The sequence below is a fragment of the Mytilus californianus genome, unplaced genomic scaffold, assembly GCF_021869535.1.
Source record: "Mytilus californianus isolate M0D057914Y unplaced genomic scaffold, xbMytCali1.0.p SCAF_6, whole genome shotgun sequence".
In the NCBI taxonomy this organism is placed as follows: Eukaryota; Metazoa; Mollusca; class Bivalvia; order Mytilida; family Mytilidae; genus Mytilus; species Mytilus californianus.
The window spans coordinates 73,315,220-73,331,119 of NW_026262712.1; the positions used below are offsets into that span (position 1 = coordinate 73,315,220).

The 15,900-nt window shown below is 31.3% G+C and overlaps 1 long non-coding RNA gene and 1 pseudogene across 1 annotated transcript; one reads left to right on the forward strand and one right to left on the reverse strand.

Annotated features, from left to right (window-relative positions):
* Positions 1-1,105: 1,105 nt before the first annotated feature.
* LOC127705891 (uncharacterized) lies at positions 1,106-4,514 on the reverse strand. Its single transcript, XR_007984083.1, has 3 exons — positions 4,448-4,514; positions 2,583-2,623; positions 1,106-1,367 (listed from the first exon to the last, which is right to left on the reverse strand). It is a non-coding gene; the product is annotated as an uncharacterized LOC127705891 (long non-coding RNA).
* A 5,961-nt stretch (positions 4,515-10,475) lies between these two features.
* LOC127706608 (toll-like receptor 4) lies at positions 10,476-11,788 on the forward strand (annotated as a pseudogene).
* Positions 11,789-15,900: the final 4,112 nt, after the last annotated feature.

Genomic DNA, 15,900 nt, shown 5'->3' on the forward strand with positions numbered 1-15,900 from the left:
AGACACCAAATGACATATATGTCATTATAGGTCGCCGTAAGGCCTTAAATAATGAGCAAAACCAATACTACATAGCAAGCTATTAAATGACCCGACATAAAATGTATAACAAAATGTAAAACAATTCAAATCAGAAAACCAACGATGATGACAATCACTGAATAACAGGCTCCTGGCTTGGGACAGGCACGTACAAAATGTGATCAGAATTACATAAAATGTTGCTTCAGCAGAGGAGTTCATAAAAACATCCCTATTTGAATTGTGTGTCTCACAGAGGTTAAAAAATGTATCTGTTGATTTAAGATTTGAATGTTATGTTCTAAAAAAGATTGTGCCAGTACAAAAAGCTGTTATTCTAGAGACTATACCCTACGACAATTCTGGTAACCAAGCTAATTTATTACCTTCTTCAAGTGTTTTTGTTGTTTTTTATTTTTGTTTTTTGGTTTGTTTTTTTTTTTGGGGGGGGGGGGGGGGGAGGGGGGGATGAGATTGCACATGTATGTCTATAGAAAGCGCGGCTTCCATGTTTAATTGGGTTTCTGTTTATCAAAAATAATAAATAATAATTTAGAATTGCTTGGTTGATAAGGAAAGAAGATTCAAACTAGTATCAAAAGATAATATACGAAACGAGAACAATAGTCCACAGACCACAACAGAGAAAACTTAAGATTGAGTTACTAGTACCTAACCAAACAACCGAAAGGTTTTGGAGTGATCAAGTTCCTAAACTCTGTAACACTTTTTCCATGATTAACTTTCAATCTTTGATGGATAAATACCAAGTTCTCTGATTTAAAACATTGTTGTGAAGTCATTCTATTGTTGTACCGTTCTTTATTTCAGTGATTGGACTATCATTTACCTGTAAGAAACCATTGTGTTACCTTTAACTGTCCAATATTTTTAAGAATTACCCTCCTCTTTCTTAAAAGTATTGGACAGCTGAAGGTGGCCTAATTGATTCTTACATGTAAATGATAGTTCAAGGACTGAAAAAAATTAATCAATTCACACAATTTGTTTTTTCATATGAAAAAAATTTACAACGAAAGAACAAATGACAATTACACAAAATTTTTATTAAGGTCACCTCTGAATACAATAATTTCGTTACTCATCAAGACGGTTTCTTGAAAAAAAAACTTTCAAATTGATTTTAACACAACCAGTGTCAATACTTATTTCACGGCCATTTTTTCTAATTTTTTCGATTGTTTCCATTTAAATAAAATTGGTTGATGATGCTCCTTGTAAGTTGTTTTTGGTGCTTTTAGGTATTTCGGATGTATCCTCGTCCGTCTTTGGATATGAAAATCGACCTCTGGTGTTGTTCTCATTCTTCCTAACATCATTTTCAGCTACAATTCAAATGAAAAAAAAATAATGCTTCTAACGCTTGATAGATCATGCCACAATGCAAGGACCACAAGTAAAATAATTGTATGATCATAATTAGGAGAAAATCGTACAGTAGATGTTTTATCAAGTGTTGATGTACAAGCCATACATTGTTCCTTGGACAAAATTGCTAATCAAGAATTTGATTACCAACCTTAACCTCACACTGTGTACAAAAAGCAAATCGAGACTTCTACATGAACTAGGGGGCTACAACAGTTTTTTTTTATATATATGATAATCAGGTGTCGGCGTAATTTGCAAGTTTTATTTGTTAAGAAAATCTGTTATTATTGCATGTATAGGAATATAATGCAAAACTTTGCTTATCAACGATGATGAATATGGGAACAGAAAAAAGGAGGGGTATTAATAAAAGTATTTTTACTATATATAACATCAAAATACGAATTACATTTTCTTGTTTCCAACGTATTTATGAATAGTTTCAAACACTTCACTTTAGTTCAGATCTCAAAGGTAAAATTGATTGAATGCAACAACTATACATTAAGCACAGACACAAAGATATGTACACCTACAATCAATCGCGGCTTTGTTTTGAAAAAAAGTGTCATTCGCAAAGTGAAATTGGGGGGGGCAAAATTATATTTCAGTTACATGAAAAAAAACTACAAGGGACAGCAATCCGCAAATAAACTAAAAAAAAATGGCGACTCGCACCTTTCAGAAAAAAAACAGAAAAGGGGGAGGGTGTTCAGGTGGCACGGTTTGGGCAAAAAAATAACCGTCTCTTGCAAGACAACCGCCAAGTCAAGGTCAATTTTGGTGAACGAGGAAGGAAAGAGGTAGATATAATAACTATATTAATTCATTTTTAATGAATAACAGATATGATATTTTGATCACAATTCTCTATAAATTCATTGAAATAAAATAAGTTGAGGAAATTCCGATGAAAAACAAAAGAATTTAAATTGATTGCACGCTTGATTTTTGCTCATTCATTATATTCTATCGTGTTGTATTTGAAATAAAATCGACTGCGGTGCACTCGATATGTTTGAACCTTTTTCTGCAACGTGAACCTGTCTTCAGCATCATGTGTATTTCTTCTTTTCCCCCCTTATCATTCACCTAATTAGTATAAAACCTCAAATGGAATAAGGAAGAAATAGAAAAGGACTACATTTAAAATTGTATATAAAACTTACCATTATTAGCTGCTATAACTATATCCTCTTCGTTGTCCGCACTGAAATCATCGGATATATCTGAATACACACTTGATTTTAAAGGGACACTAGCTGTCAAAATCATATTCACCGATTTGACTCAAATTCTCATATTTGATTTATAACATATTAAAACACATATCCAAATTAAAACATGTCTTAAATAAACAGTTAATAATGCATATACTAGATAATATATATCAGAATTTCGTGTGTATTTTAGTCTAGACGCCATCTAATTAACTATCGAGATGACCCCGAAAACTACCGACGGTCACATAACAAGTCTTTAACATAAACATAGATATAAATAGATATGGTCCTCGTGCAAATGGATTTTTTTTATGTTTGTTTGATGTCGTGTTTAAGTTATAAACAAAATAAGTTAATTTTCGATTTTACCTGCATAAGAATTGTTGTTTTGTAGATCGAACCAGCCAATCAAATGATTTACTTTTGTTTCACTTTCCGGTTGATATTCTTTTCTATTAATAACCAAACACGCATAAATCATGTGTAATCCATCTCTACCTAAGGGTTGAATTGAAGTTCACATGAATACGGATTCAATGAGGTTGAATTATTCACTTGCAAGTGAATAATTCATCATCAATGTTTCTTAGCTTATTTTGACAAAGTTGAACTGTACTGGCTGCTAAAAGCGAATTATTATTTCACTATTTCATTTTCATTAACTATTGAACAAAAAAAAAATCGTGATTTAAATTTGTTATGTATCTCATAGCTAGTGCCCCTTTAATCCAAAGTTTGAAACAATAGTCACTATATACGACATCACTTTCTTCTTTTTTGCATTAAGAATATTCTTTCGTCGTCTTTATTTATTTTTGACACCAAACGCATATGAAGTTTTTCACGGAAAATATATAATGCAGTCCTAGCGCACACAAAAAGCATAATACACATGCACTGTGTCTTCATGTACATGTAGCTATACATGTTCTTTACCTTTAACTGTACTCTGTATTTTTTCTATTGTTTATTGAGCTACTGTTTAATGGGGCCAACATGTAGGAAAATATCAATAAAGTTTATCCACAAAACAATTTTACACACTTGAAGACAAAATTCTTAACAAAAGATTGTATTTGTTTGTTTTTTTTTTTCACCTTTTTGGCACGTTAAACAATGTTTTACAGAATAGACTGTTATCGGCTTATATCCTTTACATAACAGACAGATACGCTTAAGGCGAGGACTTTTCTACAAAACTACTATGAAATCACAATAAAAAGCGTATTTACTTGATTATAATACCGTTTCATCTTTCGTTATCATTTTTCATCAACCACTACAGAATTAAATACTTCGTACATGTAACTCGAATAATTATCTGCAGGATTGATATAATAATGTATCAATCTGTACTGTGAACATGCATGAAGTTTCAAATTTCATTTAAGGAAATTATTAAATAGACATACTTTTAAATCTATCAAAAAATCTAAAATAACATCAAAGCAGGATATTAAAATCCACTCAGAGAGTTCATCGAACAAATATGATTTATTTGTACCCAAACTACAAAGCCCAAATGTCATTTTGAGATGAAAAGGGAAACAAGTAAGTAAAAGTAAAAATACCTTTGCACGTAAAAAATATCATCAAAATATTTTATTTTTGTAAATGTTATGTTCTATATTTCCGTGTTATGAATTTGTTTAACTTTGAGATAGATATTTCTGTTACAAGTTGCACTTTGAATAATAAAATATGTATGCATTTTTCAGACGTAGTTCCGCTCTCTTCGTCAACACTGTAAAAAAGAAATGATTTTTTCTTTTTTTTTTTTTTTTTTAACTAAATTTTATTAACACACTTACATTTGTCAATAGATACATCAAATACCGGTACCTTATCCTGGCCTCGTTATCATTAGTATAAAGCATTATTATGGTTAATTGTGTTAGTACAAAGATTTTCATTAATCCGGATATAATTTATGTCTTCACCTGAATGATTTTTTATACTAGTGTAGTGCTTTTATGGAATATACATTAGTGTATTATCTGAGGAATTTTTCCAAAATGTTTGTTTTTAAAGCCTTAGGATTATTAATATATGCAATTATGTTTTTCTGTTATTCGTTTGAAATTCATATGTGTTTTACAAAATATATCTACAGTAAAATCGGATGCTATTTCAGAAAGAAATTCTCTATTTTTTTACAGTTTAAGCAAGTATCTGTTTCTATTATATGCCATTTTTTAATAATTTATTACAGGGAAGTATATAATGAAGCAGTTTCCATCTAAATATTTTATATCTATTATCATCTGAAAATGTAAAGATAAATTTTAATGTTTCATATGCTTGATTAGTATTTTCCAGTGTTAAATATGATTTCCATTTTAAAAAGCCAATAGGTGTTTGTATTTCCTTTGTTTTAAGGAAGAAGTTATAAATGTCATGATTATTTAGGGTTTGAATAGGTTTTTTGTTTATGATGTTAAGATTTTCTTTTATATTTATATTGACTTGAGTATGTTTAGATGGTGAGTTTTTGATGATATTGGTCCACTGTTGTGGAGTAGCTTTCTTCAGTTTTCTAAGCTCAGCTATCCAGTTTTCCTTATTTTTTAGTTTACTTAGTATGATGTCTGGGGATATGTTTCCGTCTTTATCTAATAAATCATTTATAACCAGAATGTTGCTTTGTGTCAAGTTTTTAAACAGTAAACATTTATTGTTGATGTTAATATATTTATTGCCCCATATTATTTGTTTCCTTATTTCCCAAAACATGGTAGGCTTTTGTTTAGTTTTTTCGTTTGCTTTTGTCCAGGTCCTTATTAACTGCAGATAAAACTCTGGGATTTGTTTTATTATATTTTTTTCAATAATATTTATATTGTCTATATTCATTTTGAATATTAAAAAATTATCTCCCATCTTATCTAGAAAATATTTTGGTATTATCTTCCAAGTTTGTTCAGCATTTTCTTCAAACAATAATTGTTTAATCCAATTGTTTGAGTTGAATTGTTGATATATAAGTATCTATACAAATCATTTTTAATCCCCTTTCCGTATAATTTTGTGACAAAGTATCTCTTTTAATCATACCTCTTTTCCCATTCCAGATATAGTTATATATCATAGTTTGAATGTTTTGTATAAAATCTTTTGGTAATATCATATTGCTTCCTATATATGTTATATTTGGGAGTATAAGAGACTTCACTAGAGTTATTCTTCCTAGCATGCTTATCTTTCTTTTTTAACACATACTTATAATTTTCAATTTTATAAGCTTGCTTTTGACAATTAAGTTTTTGACACTTTTCTTTATTATAGCCAAAATAAATGCCTAAACTTTTTATTGGTTCTTTCGTCCAATTGATTCTTTCGAATTTATCTTTAGTATGTTTAAGTCTGCCTAGCCAAATTCCTTCAGTTTTAGTTCTATTTAATTTTAAACCAGAGAATGAGCCAAATGTTTCTATTAAATTCATGACTAAAGATATTTCCTTTCTGGATTTTAAAAATAAGGTTGTATCGTCTGCCAATTGACATATTTTTATACTACAGTCTTTTCCATTTGATTTGATTTGGAACTCTTTGATGTTTTTCTCACATCTAATTCTGCATGCTGGTATCTCCACCGCTAGTACGAAAATCAGAGCGGACAACGGACATCCTTTTCAAATTCCACGACAGATCTGAAAAGGGTTTGAAATCCACCCATTATTTACAATGCACCCTGATATATCATTATATATAGTCTCAACCCAATGTATAAAATCTTTTTATAAATCCAAATTTTTTTATTGTTTGTATTATGAAAAACCATTCAATTGAATCAAAATCTTTTGAAAAATCTAGAAATAAAATTACTCCCTCTACATTGAAATTTTTAGCATAGTCAATGACATCTTGGATTTGTCTAATATTAAAACCAATATATCTATTTTTTACATAGCCCTTCTGGTCGGCATTAACAATATTGGCTAAAACTATTTTTAGTCTTTGTGCAAGTGTATAAGCAAGAATTTTAACATCTACATTTAATTAAGTTATTGGCCTATGATTTTTTCTTACTACACTAAAGATGTTCTGTCTATTTCTTACAATAATAAACGGGGTAGCAGATAACTTCCACAGGCAAAGTTGATATTAGATTAATTTGGGTATTCTCTTTATGTCCCTTTTGGTTATACGGCTTCTAACGTTTCTACACATTTTTACATCCCTGGATTCATATCGATTATGTTTGAACGTTCCTGGTAAAGGAAGGTAAATCCAGAGAAGCGGTTAGGATGCACGAATTTATCACATTTTATTTTTAATTATAGTGTATTTTGAGAAAGAAATATGTTGATGATTAAAATAAAAGAAGGAATATGATCTCTAAAACATGAAAAGGAGATTAATTATGAATGACTAAAACACAAACAAAAAAGCAACATAGTTGTGCTATGTCCTGCCGGGTGGCTGATTGTCTCATTAACGTATACATCTCATATCTCTTTTGTTAAAATTTATGAAATCTAACAAACAGCTAAAACTGTAAAATAAACAGAAACAATGTGATTTAAAAACATCATAAGCAATTACTTTCGGACAATTACACAAATTATTCCATTTTACGTAATATCGTAACAAAATATATATAAAATGAACACGAATTAAGTTTTTTCCGTCAAAATTAACTTCATTTTATCTTTGCTATGATGCAAGTGAAAGTGATATCCTTGCACTATTTTTTTTTATGAATTGAATTAGTCATATAAACTATACGGATGAAAGCATTTCTTGCTTTGAATGCATTTAAATGTATTTGCTTTCATTTTTATTCTATTTAAGGAAAACCTTTAAACTTTTTCCTTGTATCGTTTCCAAGCAATGAAACAAATATTTAAAATTTCGGCCTTTTGTCATTTTTTTTTAATGAAACCTTGTCGGACTGCAAGCTATGTATTTACAATCCTCATATTTTCGTATGTGCTTTGTCTATATCTCATTTTGTTTTTCTTTGTCGACATGTTTGTTTGTTTTTATAGTGATTAGGATTATAACACAATGTTGACTGTTTTACCCCTATATTTTGACGTTTTTGCCTATTGTGTCTGTTTGTTTTGTTCACACATTGTTGTCAATATAATGGAATTTTATGCGACTGCCATACAAATGAGAGGTTTAGCTAGCTTTAAAACCAGGTTTAATCCACCATTTTCTACATAAGGAAATGCCTGTACCAAATCAGGAATATGCCATTTTTTTCCATTCGTTTGATGTGTTTGAGCTTATGATTTTGCTAATTGTTCAGGAACTTTCCGTTTTGAATTTTCCTTTGAGTTCGGTATTTTTGTTGTTTAAATTTTGCTAAAGTTTTTGGTTTGAGCGTCCCTGATCAAGTTGAATCTAGGAATGCGCTTCAGATGCAACAAATTAATGTATCGTTACATTCATTTTCTGACACTGGTCAATTCCGCTGCTTGTAAACTGCTATTCCCGACAGTGTCATCAGCTCAGTAGTTAGTCCTTTGGTGCTGACATGATTTAAAACACAAGTTTCTTACCTTCTCCGTAGATAAACATAGAAATGATAAAAGAAACAAAAGTGCTGATTCCCTCAGGCGAAATAGATGGTTTTGACAATTCGTTTTCTGACCCGTATAGCCATTAAGCTGCTCATGTGTGCAAGTTCTTATACATCCTTGGCTTTCATTTTTGGGGGTTTGATCGTTCCAGGTCAAAGTAAATCAGGAAAAGCACTTAGGACGCATCAAATATATAAATTGTTATTTCATTTGCAAAATATGCAGTTATCATAGGTATATTAATCATTACGGGAAACATGAAATATGTAACTATGTTCAGTTGGACAACATGTAAGTAAAGATCAGAGTCTAAAGTCCTCATCAAAATGCAAATAGTAAAAAAACAAAAATACCGAACTGCAAGGAAAACTCAAAACGGAAAGTCCCTTTTCAAATGGCAAAATCAAAAGCTCAACACATCAAACCAATAGAAAACAACTCTCATATTCCTGACAGACATTTTCCTATGTAGAAAATGATGGATTAAACCTGGTTTTATAGCTAGCTAAACCTTTCACTTGTATAACTGTCGCATAACATTCCATTATATTGACAAAAATGTGTGAACAAAACAAACAGAAATAAAAGGTAATAATGTCAAAAATTGGAGTACAGCAGTCAACATTGTGTTATTATCTTGATCACTATAAAAACAAACAACAATGTTAACAAAGAAAAACAAAATGGCATATACACACACTATAGACAAAGTACATAAGCAAAAATGAAAGATAAGAATACAAAAAATGACCATAGCGCAATAACACAATGGCAATACGTCGACAACAGATTAATAAAACAAAACCTAACAACAAAGAATGACTACAAAATATTGCTGTTAGGCTTTTGATATATTATTTACTTACAAATTGTATAAGTCTTTCTTATTACATATTTTAGAGTGCGAAGAAAATGAATTTAACGTTGCTTCAACTGTTTCTACTTCGATATGTATACCATGTAGTGACAGCATATGAAAGACATGAACGTTGTTATTTCCTCAAAAAATGTACATGTCGACTAAACCAGGTCACGCTGCTGTTTTCTGTCGATTGTTCCGGATTGAAAATAAGAGAGATTCCCAAACTCCCTAGTAACATCGAAGAACTATCGTTCAAGGAAAACAGAATACAAGTTATTCCTGATCAGGCGTTTTCTGACATGACTAATCTACTGAAACTGGATCTCTCAAACAATGCGATCAACGTATTAAGAAATTTATCTTTTATAGGATTAACAAATTTGCGCATTCTGAATTTACAGAACAATAGATTGGATGCAACCATGGCGAATTTGCACATACACGGATTGAAACCTTTAGAGAACTTGATACATCTAAATATAAAACACAATTTATTTGGAAACTTTCAACCAAATTTGACAATAATGGTTTCTCTTCGATCACTTGAAATGGATTTCATTTCAAATGATACAGGAATAATAAGTGAATCGTTTTATTATGTAAAAAGATTACGGGAACTGGACTTGTCAGGACTGACGGGAAATTGCTCCGTTAGATCGCTAACAAATGAAAGCTTTAAATATATTCCTCAAATTGAAAATTTGAGTCTTTCTGGTTGTCGTATTAAACATATTAACAAAGGGACTTTCCAGCAACTAAAAAACATTTCTGTTTTGGATATTTCAAATAACACCTGCTTAAAATTTGAAGTCTTGGAGAATGTAACATATGATCTGCAATTTTCTGAAATCAAAGTTTTAAAATTCAATAAAATCCATAAGGTGTTTGACATGAATACAATGCTCAGAACATCTCAAATAAAGCATTTGACTAATACATCAATTAAAGAAATTCATGGGGACAGTAACCGACTGCAGCAGATCGAAATCGGAGCTATCTTGTTTATGCCTAACACACTTGACTACGTGTCAGCTAGGGATAACCAGTTTTCACACGGTCTTTACTTATGGGATATGCTACGCCTTTCTTTGAAAACGTTTAATGTTTCACACATGTTCACATTTCATACAGAGGACGAACATCCTGAAAAATGTAGTTATGATATTGTATGTAAGAAAGAACCTGTCACTGAAAGAAAAATGAAATATGGTATGGAGTATAATGATCAAACATTTCAAGCTATACCGCTGCTGCCAATTCCCCATCAACTTACATCACTGAATTATTCTTCTTGTCATTTACATTACAGTATAATAGCATACAATTTAACAAAAAATAATCTTCGGAATGTTGACCTCAGTAATAACTTGCTTACATCATGGATCGGACCAATTTACAATGCCAAAAGTCTTAAATATCTCGACTTGTCATCAAACTTTTGTTCAAATGTGTCACACCATTTCTTCAGTCAAGATTTCGGTAGCTTGGAAGAATTATATTTACAAAATAATATATTAGGACTTGTACTACCGTATGATTATAAAGGCGAAGTATTACAAAATTTACATAATTTGAAAACAATAAATTTATCACAAAATAAAATACAAAGATTATCAAAAGATTTTTTCAAGTCTCAGTTAAAAATTGAAAGGATTGATCTAAGCGAAAATACTTTTGAAAGTATTGGTTTTCATATCGGTCATTTGAAAAGCCTGAAATATCTCAATATGAAAAATAATCGCATTTTGTTTTTATCTGCATCGGCAATACTACAACTAGATTCTATTGGCATTTTAAACAAAAAATTCATAATTGATCTAAGTCAGAATGATTTTCTTTGTACTTGTGAAACAATTAACTTTGTACACTGGTTAATATCAACAACTGTCGGGCTTATAGGAAAGAAGAATTACACATGTCAACTTTCAGACTTAACATTAGTGTCTCTAGAAAATATTGATGAACTTTACGACACACTGTCAAAGGGTTGCATGTCAAAAATTCCTATTATCGTTGGACTTGTAGCGTCAATATCTTCTGTTTTGATTATCATATGTAGTGGATTAATCTATCGATATCGATGGAAATTGCGATATGTGTATTACATGATAAAAATACGATCTCATAAAAAGATGGTCCCAGTTGAAAACGATGATGATAAATCGTATATGTATGGAGCCTTTGTATCTTATGCAGATGAGGATAGCACCTTTGCCCACAAGCAATTACTAACAAAACTTGAAAAAGAAAATGGAATCATTTTGTGTTTACATAAAAGGAATTTCCTACCAGGTAATGACATCGCCACTAACATTACTTCCGCTATACACAATAGTCGTCGAACAATTATAATCATGTCTCGAAATTTCCTGAAGTCGTATTGGTGCATGTTTGAATATAATATGGCTAGAATGGAGAGCATCTACGAAAGAAGTAACGAAAATGTGCTTTTTCTTATTTTCATAGACCAGATAACATCTAAAGAACTGCCATTACATATCTTAGAGCTGGTACAGTCACAATCGTACATTGAATATCCTAACGATGAATATGGTGATACTGTTTTCTGGGACCAGATTACACAAGTACTCACGTCCTAACTCTTTACACTAACACTGTTTAACTATTCAAAGACTGTGAAATTTGTAAATTGCATTCATATTCAATAGATTGCTATAAATAGTACTTCAACATAAAATTAAATGCAGGACAAAAAAAATAAAAGAATGAATGGCTCAAATGGTTATAATTGTGAAAAAGGTGTTCCTTTTATTTTTATTCCAGGTTTCGATATCTGAACAAAACAAGTAAACGAAGAAAGTCTGAATAGAAACATTATTCATCATGTGGCTTAATCCATTTCATAAGTTATGCATTATCCTATACTTCAATTCTTGCTTTAAAGCTGCTGTCTGGATTTAATTCAAATGAGAAAGTTTTGAAAACTGGTGACAAAAAATATTTTGAATGTTTAGCATCTCAGACAGAGATATATCAAGGGTTCGTGAGGATCGTATGCAACACCACTGTTCCATCGCGAATGCATACAATCACAGGCTACACTCGATGATCGCATAAAGTCCCATGCTGCACACAAGGATCGCATACAATCCTAGGGTTCACTCCCGGATCGTACACAACCCCGGATTCCCTCGATAATAGTTAACAATCCAAATTGCATACAATGGTTCTTAATTACTGTCATAGTTTGATGTATAAATGCATTTGTTTCCACGCTCTACAATCATTTATTCAAACAATGACATATAGAGATATCCATGTTAAGATATAAAAAGAGAAAAAATGGTAAGTCATATGAACTCCAGAGGAACTAACACATAAGTTGCATCGAACTGATTTGCATTTTCGGTTGAGTATTTATCATCTGTTATGCATTATAAAAAGAATGCAAAAAGTGAAATATGTAACTCTGGAACTGCATAGAAATATAAGGAGATGTGATATGATTGCCAATGAGACATCTTTGCATCCAAATCCAAATGAAGTGGATGTAAGCAATTATAGGCCACTGTACGTTGTACAACAATGAGAAAACCCAATACCGTATAGTTGGCTATAAAAGGCTTTGACATGAAAAACACAGAACGGACGTGGCAGGGTATCGATCCATCACTCATCCCGAACAACAAAAAAGACACAAAGTACTCGCAGTTTCTGACAGCTAGTTCAAAACCAATAACAACTAATTAACATAAATCATATATCTAAGACTTAAATATCAATCAGTATATATCCAACATCCAATGGATTTAGTGTGAAGACGTCGTTAATAATCAGGGAAAAATATGACGTATGTGAAATGACAAAATATAGGTATCAATAGACTGTAGTACCGTGAAAGTACATATGCCGAGGCGGATCCAGCCATTTTTAAAAAGGGGGATCTAACCCCGAAAAAAGGGGTTCCAACCATATGTCCCCATTCAAAAGCATTGATCGTAAAAGAAAAGAGAGGTTCCAACCCCCGAACCCCCTTGATCCGCCACTGATAAGTGTATAACAATGATATTTAGTATATTTGTTTGTATTGATCATCGTTTATAAACGATGCACAAACTTCAAAAATTTTTAATTTGCAAACATACACATTACTATGAACGAAAAGGAAACATTTCAAACTTTTGAGGAAGTAAACAAGGTATGATCAAGGTTATTTCCCTCACAATGACGTTGACAATCTAATTGTTTTGTAAAAATAGTATAAGTAGGAAGTGAGCTCTTGTGTTTATCGATTCTTTCTCATCATTTGGACTGTTTTATGGACTTCCCCTTTTTATTGATTTTGCTTTGGAGTTCGGTATTTTTGTTATCTTTTTTTAATTCTTTACCTTTTCTATTTTACATATAATTTATATACAATTATTCACTTTTGATGAGGTTGAAACAATAATTTATCAACCCCAGATATATGATGTTCACCGAGGCCAACGGCCGAGGGTGAATATCATATCAATGGGGTTGATACATCATTGTATCAACTGAAATCAAAGTCAACAACTGTTTTATTATGTGACTTTTTATCCTTCTCCCAATTTTATAGTATTTGCTCAAGATACTTTTAAAACTTCTCCCTGTTTTTATACTAAATATATCATCGGCTTTTGCAGTTGGAAATTTTCATAAGTTGAAATACTCAATAAATGTTACTAGAGAAATACACCGAAAGCAAAAAGTCAAAAAGAAAAAAAAACGGGAATGTGAATAACGTCATAAACCTACGTCATTGGCGTTGCCTTGAAAAATCTATATTTAGGAACACGGACGATGTTCCAAATCTTATATTAACCTCATGTGATTATTGCCGCAGTGAATATAATGTTTTATCAAAGAGGATTTCATTTGCTTTTAGCCAATGAGAAAACAGAAATTATCTAGTCATATAATAAAAACAAATATTGAATGACCAAACTAGTTCGAATGTGGGACAATAGATATTTTTAACGTAGAACAAATCATCTGCAGGGACTATTGTTTACATCGCGTTATTGCATGAAATTTCACCAAGTAACATACTTGTTAGGTATAGCATAGGTCGATATTTTTTTTTTAATTGGAAGGAGTGTATTGGGTCATTTTATGACTAAATTCTCATGTTCCAGTAGACTTCAGCTGTGCAGGGTCCGAATTGGTTTTACGAGTGAATGATTTCGTTTACAACCTAACGGTATAAAAGTGTCCAGTCAGAAAAGGTGTGCACACATAAAAGATCAAAATCAAAATAAACTAAACGATCTACATATTGGTAATTGCAATTGTATAGCAACATAAAAATGTGTTTTGAGCATTTTTCAAGCTTTGTAATACAGTTTAAGGATTATTGCATAAATATTTGGGTTTTTATTCCTCGTTGAATACAGTTTGCCCCAGCTTATGTGTGAAATTTAAATCCTGATATTCACGAGTTTATTTGCGAGTAGGGACAACAATCTACAAAATTTGAACAGTAACCTTATACTACTAATAGAGCACAACACATCATACTTTGCAACTATATCTAAATACACGATTCAAACCGAACATATTATCTACACGACACAAAATATGTAGTTATTTCGGCAGATTCATTCTTATTCAATTCTTCGAACGAAGTTTGCCTATGTATAAAACTACGATTTATGCACAGTGGGATATGTCCTTCTGAAGCACCTCGCATATCAAATCAAGACGATTCCAAGGGCAGTCAAAAACCGTTATTCGAAGAAAAACAGGCATCATGACCTAAACTAAAATCACGAAATAACCAACTATAGTCCACAAAACACTACACAGAACAGTATACTTAAGGCAAGTAGAACCCCACGAAAACTGTTGGTGTACTTAGATGACCTGCAAGGTTTGGCAGTTTTAGTTACACCCATATCATTGCCCGTGTTAAAATACAATAAGTGATAGTCGATAATAAGACCTCATACCAAAACTGTTGATAGATGTCTCTTTTCTAGGATATTGAAAAAATTGAGTACACGGCATTTACATGACCAACTGTGAAAGGATATATAGCATAATGGTATAATTTTAAAAGATTTTTATCTTGTCAAAGCTCAACTTTTCAGCGGCGTTCATTGTTGCATGTTTTTGCTTCGAGTTGGCTCGGGGTGTTCTGTTCTGTTCTTTAATGGATATGAAAGATTAAAGAAAAAATTCGTAAGGGTTCCGCGGAACCCAGTGTCTCGCCTACTTTTGCTGTTAATCGCAGGCTCAACAAAAATGAGGAAAAAAATTAATAAAAATATTCCTTTCTATACCATCTTTTGATTGTAAGTAGCTTCTGTCCAAGTTTGGTACAAATCCAGGAGAGTTTATGAATCTAATAAATGTTTTAAAAACTTAAACTGCAGACTGTATGTAATGTTAACTGGAAGAAAAACTAAGTCCATTTATAAGTAAAATACGGAACAAATTTAACAAAATTTTAACAAAATTTCCTTCTAGATACTAGCTTTTAATCATAAACAAGCTTCTGTCCAAGTTTGGTACAAATCCAGGATAGTTTAAGAAAGTTGCTAAAATTTTAAAAACTTTAACCACAGAGTGAATGTAATGTTAACTGGCAGAAAACCTAAGTCCATTTATAAGTAAAATACGGAAAAAATGGAATTTTTTTTTTACAAAATTTACTTCTGGATACTATCTTTTAATCATAAACAAGCTTCTTTCCAAGTTTGGTAGAAATCCGGGATAGTTTAAGAAAGTTATTAAAATTTCAAAAACTTTAACCACAGAGTGAATGTAATGTTTCTTGGCAGAAAAACTAAGTCCATTTATAAGTAAAATACAGAAAAAATGGAATTTTTTTTTTACAAAATTTACTTTTGAATATTATCTTATGATCATAAACAAGCTTCTGTCC